The following is a 10432-nucleotide window of genomic DNA, read 5'->3' as shown; positions in this document are numbered from 1 at the left end:
GTGAGATCACTGGGTCGTATGGCAGTTGTATTTCCAGTTTTTTAAGGAATCTCCACACTGTTCTCCATAGTGGCTGTACTAGTTTGCATTCCCACCAACAGTTTAAGGGGATTCCCTTTTCTCCACGCCCTCTCCAGCATTTATTGTTTGTAGATTTTTGGATAGCAGCCATTCTGACTGGCGTTAGATGGTATCTCATTGTGGTTTTGATTTGCATTTCTCTGATAATGAGTGGTGTTGAGCATCTTTTCATGTGTTTGTTAGCCATCTGTATGTCTTCTTTGGAGAAATGTCTGTTTAGTCCTTGGGCCCATTTTTTGATTGAGTCGTTTATTTTTCTGGAATTGATCTGCAAGAGTTGCTTTTATGTTCAAATATCTCATATAGCAGTGTTAAATGTAGTCATCAAGGTATACTTTACATCTCCAGTACCTTAAAAAAATATTTATTTATTTATTGTTGACTGTGCTGAGTCTTCATTGCTGTGCAGGCTTTTCTCTAGTTGCAACAAGAGGGGGCTATGCTCTAGTTGTAGTGTGCAGGCTTCTTATTGCAGTGGCTTCTCTTATTGAGAAGCATTAGCTTTAGCCACGCCGTCTTCAGTAGTTGAGCGCGTGGGTTCAGTAGTTGTAGTTTTCAGGCTCTAAAACATAAGCTCAATAGTTGCGGTGCAGGGGCTTTTCATTGCCATGGCTTCTCTTGTTGCAGAGTAAGGCCTCTAGGGCACGTGAGCTTTAATAGTTGTGGCATGTGGGCTCAGTAGTTGTGGTTCGCAGGCTCTAGGCACACACTCAGTAGTTGTGTTGTGGTGCATGGGCTTAGTTGCTCTGCAGCATGTGAGATTTTCCCGGATCAGGGATTGAACCCACATCTCCTGCATTGGCAGGTAGATTCTTTACCATTGAACCATCAGGGCAACCCCTCCAGTACTTGCTTATCTTATAATTGGAAATTTATACCTTTTGACCACTATCATCCAATTCCTGCAACTCCATGTCTCCTCCATCTCCAGTAACCACAAATCTGATATCTTTTTCTACGAGAGTGTTCATTTGTTTTAGATTTCACATATAAGTGAGATCATACTGGGTTTGTCTTAGAATAAATGGTGTTTGGTTTTCGAGGATTCTCCTTTTGCATTTGGCGCCCCAAGACTGAGCAGAAGAGAATGTGTCACACAATATCATGCACTGGATATTTAAACATAATGTCCGGTTGTTGAGAGAATATGCTATGTGTTTCCAGAGAGTATGGGAAATCACTTTCATCAGAAAAAAAGTGAAACTGTGCATTGAGTATTTGGCACAGTAATCAGGTTGTGATCTTTTGTTCTGGTTGATCCAAACAGCTGTGGAGGGAACTAGATTGGAACCTTGGAGAATGTACTTTCAGGCTGAATTACGCTTTACCGTCTGAGCCACCAGGGAAGTCCTAATGATACAGGGCAGAACTTGGCAAATCTAAGCCAAATGCAGGAGCTAAGAGACATTCAAAAAGAATATAATAGTATAACAAAATGATATTGAGTACTTTGCTATTTTCTATATACTTTGAACTTTTGTATAAGATTGACACTTTCTCTAAGATTGACAATGTCTCTTATTTAAATATATGGTGAAACACACCTATTATTAATCTGTATGGTCCTAGAGGAGGACTGTTGCTGGGTATACTTTAAAATTAGTGATTTAATTTCTTTCATGCTTATATGTACCTATAGGGTTTTTAAAAATATTGAAACCATTTTTGAAATATGTATTTTCTAGGAAATTGTTCATTTAATCTAAATGTCAAATTTAGTAGTATAAGGGTGCACAGAGTTCTGTCTTATATTTAATCTGAAATCTACTTTTGCTAGCTGTCTTTTCCATTCTTAGTATTGCTTATTTATTTGCTACATTTTGATATGTTTGTCCATTTTATTGTCTTTGCAAAGAACTAACCCTTGGTTTTTGTTTTGTTAAGTATATTTTGTTTAAGAAGTATCTGCTATACTTATCTTTATTTTCTCTTTTCTTTTACTGATTTCTGCTTTTGTTGGTTCTTTCTGTAACTTCTTGAGTTAAACACTATAGCAGGTAAAGCTAACTTTCCACCAAAGGTTTCTTCTCTCCTTCTACAGTGTAGAGTTGTTGCTAATGTGTGTCTGCCCAACTAGGGACAACAGTAACCTGTCACTCGTATGTAGTTTCCTCCAATGGAATGTCAGCAGAAGTTAATCTTTCGGATCAAAAGGATTAATTATCAGATGAAGGGTGCATTGGGCTTCCCTGTTGGCTCAGCAGTAAAGAATCTGTCTGCAATGCAGGAGACACAGGAGACCTGGGTTTGATCCCTGGGTTGGGAAGATCCCCTGGAGGAGGGCATGGCAACCCACTCCAGTATTCTTGATTGTACTATCCCATGGACAGAAGAGCCTGGCAGGCTACAGTCCAAAGGGTCTCAAAGAGTCGGACACAACTGAAATGATTTAGTATGAATGGATGCATTATCATGTATTCTTTGGTTAATGAAGTGTCTAGATATGGATTCTAAAATTTCAGATTTGTGCAAGCTTTAATTTTTAGGTACTTTTTTCCTTCTTGGTTTCTAATTATATTCCATGGTATTTAGAGAATATGGTCTGTATTATGTCAATAAGTTGTACTATGTTGAGATAGGTTTTTATCCCATATATGTTCAATTTTTGTAATGTTCCATGTATGCTTGTATAGAAACTGTTTTCTAAATTTTATGTGTCAGATTCTGTGTATGGACATAGAAAAAAGCACTTTGTGTGTGGTATTCTAACATTATATATGCACACTAAATGTGTGTTAATTCTAACTTTTCTTATAATGTTATATAAATTTTCTCCTCTTGTTTTTTTTTCTCCTCTCAGTAATTTTTGCTTCACACTTGGTATTGTAATACACAGTCCAAATTTAATTTAATTTAATTATATTTAGAATTATAGGTAGAATTACATTATAGATTGATGTTAATTTATTATCATCAGCCCCATTGCTTCAGTTTCTTTTAACTCTGTGTAAACTTCACCTTATCAGTGAGGTCTTCCTTACCACCACTCTATTTAAACCAGCATGTCTCCACCATACCCTACAGTATTTCCTGTCTCCTTAACTAATATTTGCTATCAGCATCCTTTGTATTTCCTTATGAAAGATTGCATGCAGCTGTGAGCCACGTGCTACACCAGGATTCGTGACCTCTGGAGGAGATGATCTATCCACGACCAGAGATAAGGCTTAACCACTCGGAGCTTTTTGTGTAAAAGAATTTTATTAAAGTATAAAGAGATAGAGAGAGCTTCTGACATAGACATCAGAAGAGGGCAGAGAGAATGCCCCTTTGCTAGGTTTTAGCAAGGCATTTTATGTCTGTTAATCAGATAAGAGAAACACCTCAAGGCTAAGGGAGTTTGACCTGGTCTCTCTCCCACAATGTGCATTTTGAGATAGAACGGCACAAGATGTGTCATCCCCCGTCATAAAACAATTGACATGAATATTGGTTTGTTGAGCCATTATCAGCCCAAGGTTTGAGAAAAGGAAAAAAAAAGTTAGTCTTAGCAGAACCAGGTGTCATCAACAGAGAAGGAAAAAAATGTCTGCCACTTGCAGTCTATTTCTTCCTGCCGCTTGGGGACCTCTGGCTTTCCTCCCTGTTAACCCTCTCACTTATTCTATTTATTGTCTGTCTTCCCCCACTGGAATATAAGTTCAAGCAGACCTGTACTTCATCTATTTGGTTTGCTTCTGCATCCCCTAAACCTAGAACAGTGCTGGGCACATAGGAGGAAATCAGTATACAGTTGATGGATGACCTCTGTCATTCCTAGTTATTTCTGTTTCTTCTGAGCCCAACTATATATTTAAGATAAGAATTTGTTATACTTAGTATTTCCGTATATTTGCAATGGAAAGCTTTTCAGTTAACTTCATTTAAAATATTGTCGATACAATAAGTTATCCTTTCATTCTTCAACTCACTCTCATCTTCTCCCAGTAGTATCACTCCATTAAAATTGCTTTTACAAAGTGTAGCCTGGAGAAGGGAATGGCTACCCACTCCAGTATTCTTGCCTGGAGAATTCCTTGGACAGAGGAGCCTGGCGTGCTACAGTCTATAGGGTCGCAAAGAGTCGGACGCGATTTAAGCGACTAACACTTCCACTTTCACAACCATTGTTTAGCCTAGATTATGCTGCAGTATCGATTCCAAAATTTCAGTGGCTTTCCTACAACATACATGTATTTCTTTTGTGCATTGCATTTTGGTGGTAAGTCAGCTGACATTCTGCAACATGCCTTTTTCACTTCAAGATCTAGGCTAAATGAAAAACCGTGCCTAGACTAACATTATCTCTGTGACAGAAGAGAAAGATAGAGGGGGTATATACCTCTGCACTGATCTGTAGTATAAGAATATTTAATAATCCCCTACCCCATAGAGAGGCGCTCATAAAAGCAACTGGAAGAAAAAGCAACTAATATTTTGAACAACAGCTTAATATTCCACCATCTGAAAAAACAGTGTTACAGATCTTTGTCGCTAAGTCCCATGGAAAAGTTTTAGTCCTGTTCTTACTCAACCTATCACAATCATTTGACAGCCTGAAATCTTATAGCTATGGGATCTCTATCTATAGGATGCCACCCCCTACTTCGTAAAGCATTTTATTCACATGGATTTCCTCAGTCCATACTCATCTGGTTTTACTCTAGCAGCCAAAGTATTTATGTGACACATAACTGGCAGAATCTAACATAAAGATGACTACATTTGGGTGTGGAGAAAAGGGAACCCTCTTACACTGTTGGTGGGAATGCAAACTAGTACAGCCACTACGGAGAACAGTGTGGAGATTCCTTAAAAAACTGGAAATAGAACTGCCATATGACCCAGCAATCCCACTGCTGGGCATACTCACCAAGGAAACCAGAATTGAAAGAGACATGTGTACCCCGATGTTCATCACAGCACTGTTTACAATAGCCAGGACGTGGAAGCAACCTAGATGCCCATCAGCATACGAATGGATAAGAAAGCTGTGGTACATATACACAATGGAATATTACTCAGCTATTAAAAAAGAATGCATTTGAATCAGTTCTAATGAGGTGGATGAAACTGGAGCCTATTATACACAGTGAAGTAACTCAGAAAGAAAAACACCAATACAGTATATTAACGTTGCTGTTGCTGCTAAGTCGCCTCAGTTGTGTCCGACTCTGTGCGACTCCATAGACGGCAGCCCACCAGGCTCCCCTGTCCCTGGGATTCTCCAGGCAAGAATACTGGAGTGGGTTGCTATTTCCTTCTCCAATGCATGAAAATGAAAAGTGAAAGTGAAGTCGCTCAGTCGTGTCCGACTATTCATGACCCAATGGACTGTAGCCTACCAGGCTCCTCCGTCCATGGGATTTTCCAGGCAAGAGTACTGGAGTGGGTTGCCATTGCCTTCTCCAGTATATTAACACATATATATGGAATTTAGAAAGATGGCAATGACCACCTATATGTGAGACAGCAAAAGAGACACAGATATAAAGAACAGATTTTTGGACTCTGGGAGAAGGTGAGGGTGGGATGATTGGAGAGAATAGCATTGAAACATGTATATTATCATATGTCAAATAGATGACCAGTCCAAGTTCGATGCAGGAAACAGGGCACTCAAAGCTGGTGCACTGGGAAAACCGAGAAAGATGGGATGGGGAGGGAGGCAGGATGGGGGTTTTGGATGGGGGACACATGTATTTGCCTGGCTGATTCATGTCAATGTATGGCAAAAACCACCACAATATTGTAAAGTAATTAGCCTCCAATTAAAATAAATTAATTAATTAAAAAAAAAAAGATGACCACATTTTACAACTTATCTTATATCCAATTCAGTTCAGTAGCTCAGTCGTGTCAGACTCTTTCAACCCCACGGACCACAGCACGCCAGGCTTCCCTGTCCATCACCAACTCCCAGAGTTTACCCAGACTAATGTCCATTGAGTTGGCGATGCCATCCAACCAGCTCATCCTCTGTCGGCCCCTTCTCCTCCTGCTTTCAATCTTTCCCAGCAGCAGGGTCTTTTCAAATGAGTCAGCTCTTCACCTCAGGTGGCCAAAGTATTGGAGTTTCAGATTCAACATCAGTACTTCCAATGAACAGTCAGGACTGATCTTCTTTAGGATGGACTGGTTGGATCTCCTTGCAGTCCAAGGGACTCTCAAGAGTCTTCTCCAACACCACAGTTCAAAAGCATCAATTCTTCAGCACTCAGCTTTCTTCACAGTCCAACTCTCACATCCATACATGACTACTGGAAAAACCATAGCCTTGACTAGACAGAACTTTGTTGGCAAAGTAATGTCTCTGCTTTTGAATATGCTATCTAGGTTGGTCATAACTTTTCTTCTAAGGAGCAAGTGTCTTTGAATTTCATGGCTGCAGAAACCATCTGCAGTGATTTTGCAGCCCCCCAAAATAAAGTCTCTCACTGTTTCTCCATCTATTTGCCATGAAGTGATGGGACCAGATGCCATGATCTTAGTTTTCTGAATGTTGAGCTTTAAGCCAACTTTTTCACTCTCCTCTTTCACTTTCATCAAGAGGCTCTTTAGTTCTTCACTTTCTGCCATAGGGTGGTGTCATCTGCATATCTGAGGTTACTGATATTTCTCCCAGCAATCTTGATTCCAGCTTGTGCTTCACCCTGCCCAGTGTTTCTCATGATGTACTCTGCATAGAAGTTAAATAAGCAGGGTGACAATATACAGGCTTGACATACTCCTTTTCCTATTTGGAACCAGTCTGTTGTTCCATGTCCAGTTCTAACTGTTGCTTCCTGACCTGCATATAGGTTTCTCAAAAGGCAGGTCAGGTGGTCTGGTATTCCCATCTCTTTCAGAATTTTCCACAGTTTATTGTGATCCACACAGTCAAAGGCTTTGGCATAGTCAATAAAGCAGAATTAGATATTTTTCTGGAACTCTTGCTTTTTTGATGATCCAGTGGATGTTGGCAATTTGATCTCTGTTTCCTCCACCTTTTCTAAAACCAGTTTGAACATCTGGAAGTTCATGGTTCACATATTGCTGAAGTCTTCCTTGGAGAACTTTGAGCATTACTTTACTAGCCTGTGAGATGAGTGCATTTGTGCAGTAGTTTGAGCATTCTTTGGCATTGCCTTTCTTTGGGATTGAAATGAAAACTGACCTTTTCCAGTCCTGTGGCCACTACTGAGTTTTCCAAATTTGCTGGCATATTAAGTGCTGCACTTGCACGGCATCATCTTTCAGGATTTGAAATAGCTCAACTGGAATTCCATCATGTCCACTAGCTTTGTTCATAGTGATTCTTCCTAAGGCCCACTTGATTTCACATTCCAGGATATCTGGCTCTAAGTTAGTGAGTACACCATTGTGATTATCTGGGTCGTGAAGATCTTTTTTGTACAGTTCTTCTGTGTATTCTTGCTACCTCTTCTCAATATCTTCTGCTTCTGTTAGGTCCATATCATTTCTGGCATCTATTGTGCCCATCTTTGCATGAAATGTTCCCTTGGTATCTCTAATTTTCTTGAAGAGATCTCTAGTCTTTCCCATTCTATTGTTTACCTCTATTTATTTGCATTGATCATTGAGGAAGGCTTTCTTATCTCTCCTTGCTATTCTTTGTAACTTTACATTCAAATGGGTATATCTTTCCTTGTCTCCTTTGCTTTTTGCTTCTCTTCTTTTCACAGCTATTTGTAAGGGCTCTTCAGACAGCCATTTTGCTTTTCTGCTTTTCTTTTTCTTGGGGATGGTCTTGATCCCTGTCTCTTGAGCAGTGTCAGGAACCTCCATCCACAGTTCATCAGGCACTCTGTCTGTCAGATCCAGTCCCTTAAATCTATTTCTCACTTCCACTGTATAATCGTAAGGGATTTGGTTTAGGTCTTTCCTGAATGGTCTAGTTATTTTCCCTAATTTCTTCAATTTAAGTCTGAATTTGGCAATAAGGAGTTCATGACCTGAACTACAGTCTGCTCCTAGTCTTGTTTTTGCTGACTGTGTAGAGCTTCTCCATCTTTGGCTGGAAAGAATATAATCAATCTGATTTTGGTGTTGGCCATCTGGTTGTGCCCATGTGTAGAGTCTTCTCTTGTGTTGTTGGAAGAGGGTGTTTGTGTTCTCTTGGCAAAACTCTATCAGCCTTTACCCTGCTTCATTCCGTACTCCAAGGCCAAATTTGCGTGTTACTCCAGGTGTTTCTTGACTACCTACTTTTGGATTCCAATCCCCTATAATGTAAAGGACATCTTTTTTTGGGTGTTAGTTCTGAAAGGTCTTGTAGGTCTTCATAGAACCATTCAACTTCAGCTTCTTTCTTATATTAAAAAATCATAAACTTATCTTCATCATTCTAAAGAAAATCACAGCCAATTATCTTTCAAGTGTTAGTGAGAATGATGTTATTAATATTGACTTTAACCTTGAGAAGAGGAACTTTTCAAGTGCTTAGCCCTATTGTTGTAGCCACGCGTTCCAGGAAACAAACTCACTCAGAAGGACAATGCAGATAGTGGAGTGCAGTTTATTTCACTGGTGGGCCCAAGGCAGAGTCTCCTCTTAGCCAAGGACCCCAATCAGTTTTTGTGAAAACCTAAGTGTATGTGCTCAACCCACCTCCCCAAATTCTCTGAAACTAGTCTGAACAAAGGAAAAGAAAGATACAATCAAAGTTAACCCGTGATTCATATGTCTTAAACCCAAGATTCATATGCCTTAGGCCTAGGTAGTTAACAGTGGAGAATTATCAATAGGCCTGTGGTCATACCCCAATAAGCATAATAGAATTTATGATTCTATTTGGTTGCACAGATAATTAGGGTATTCTTTTAGGTGCTGGAGAGTCTAGGTATGAGCCTTGGGGCTCTTCCATCTGGGGAGTCTGATTTTCCAGTTGGCATGTTGTTTCCATAGCTACTGGGCTTATAGGTCAAAGTCCACAGTCCGGCCCAAGATGGAATCCTGCTTTCAAGATGGAGCTTGTTCTGTTTCCTCCTTCGTTATGCTAAAAATTGTGTGAATAATCTTAATTGATTTCATTTGTCCTTTGAATTTAAAGAGATTTTATGTTAATATGTGCCATCATCACTTAACGTGGTTTCTTCTACTCTTCCAGTAAGCATAAACTCAAGATGAGTTAAATAGCTTTATAAACATGAAAATAGCTTCATAATAGTCAAAGCACTGGTTTATGTATTCTATCTGACAGGTGTACAATATAGTTCTTTCAGAATGCAATTGTGTAAAATCATGCAATTTGTCATGATTTAATCACATGATCACACACTTAAAACTTTTTATTTTGATGATATTTTGTTAAATAAATAATCTGTTGCTGGAGATTCTGCATCTTAGAGAACTTTCTGCAATGTCAATAAGCAAATACTAGTTGATATTTTGATGTTATGAATATTACTTCTTAGAAAAATATGGGAAAGTACCCATAGTCTTGACATCAAGATTACCACTATTGCCAACTAGAACTAGTTTTAGCTCCTCTCTTTTCTACTTTCCATATTCCTAAAATTAAGGAGTTGAGTGAGATGATCTACAAAGCCTTTTCCAACAGTTTCTGCTTTTACTTGCTGCAAAAGTCCAATGGCTTTTATCATTACTTTTGTAAAGCTAATTCATATTTGGCAATGAATTTGACTATCATTCCTCACAGATTATATGTCCCAGATTTTCTCTTTCTGCAGTCATTCCTTGGTGGTCAAACTCCATGGGAACAGTTTTATCACTGTGGCCTGAAAACTCCTTTCAATTGCAAATTGCAAATAATAACTTGACAGCAGAGAATGAAGCACTCTTTTCCTGAAGACGTTAGTTTTATGCATTTAAAAACCTTAAAGCATGATGCATCAGAAAGATGGAATGGTGTCATTAAGTAGGTATTGCACTCAATGTCAGGGGATTTAGTATTAGTTCTGCCACTGACTATTCTTGCCTCAATCAACTCAATAACTGACATTAAAATGGAAAATTCATTATTTAACTATTTTTCAGTTCTGTAGTTCTCCATATTTATACACACAGAGGTTCCAATCTTTATGTGGGCAAAGTCAACAAAAGGTCAAAAAAGTTAAATTTAGTTTAGTTCAGTGGCTCAGTAATGTCCGACTCTCTGCGACCCCGTGAACTGCAGCACGCCAGGCCTCCCTGCCCATCACCAACTGCCTGATTCTACCCAAACACATGTCCATTGAGTCGGTGATGCTATCCAACCATCTCATCCTCTGTCATCCCCTTCTCCTGCCCTCAATCTTTCCCAGTATCAGGGTCTTTTCAAATGAGTCAGCTCTTCGCATCAGGTGGCCAAAGTATTGGAAATTTAGTTAGAGACTTGGAAATTTTTAGACTTCCATGGCACCTATATCTT

The sequence above is a fragment of the Muntiacus reevesi genome, chromosome X, assembly GCF_963930625.1.
Source record: "Muntiacus reevesi chromosome X, mMunRee1.1, whole genome shotgun sequence".
Lineage (NCBI taxonomy): Eukaryota > Metazoa > Chordata > Mammalia > Artiodactyla > Cervidae > Muntiacus > Muntiacus reevesi.
The sequence above is the reverse complement of the archived record's forward strand: the minus strand, read 5'-3'. Positions refer to the sequence as shown.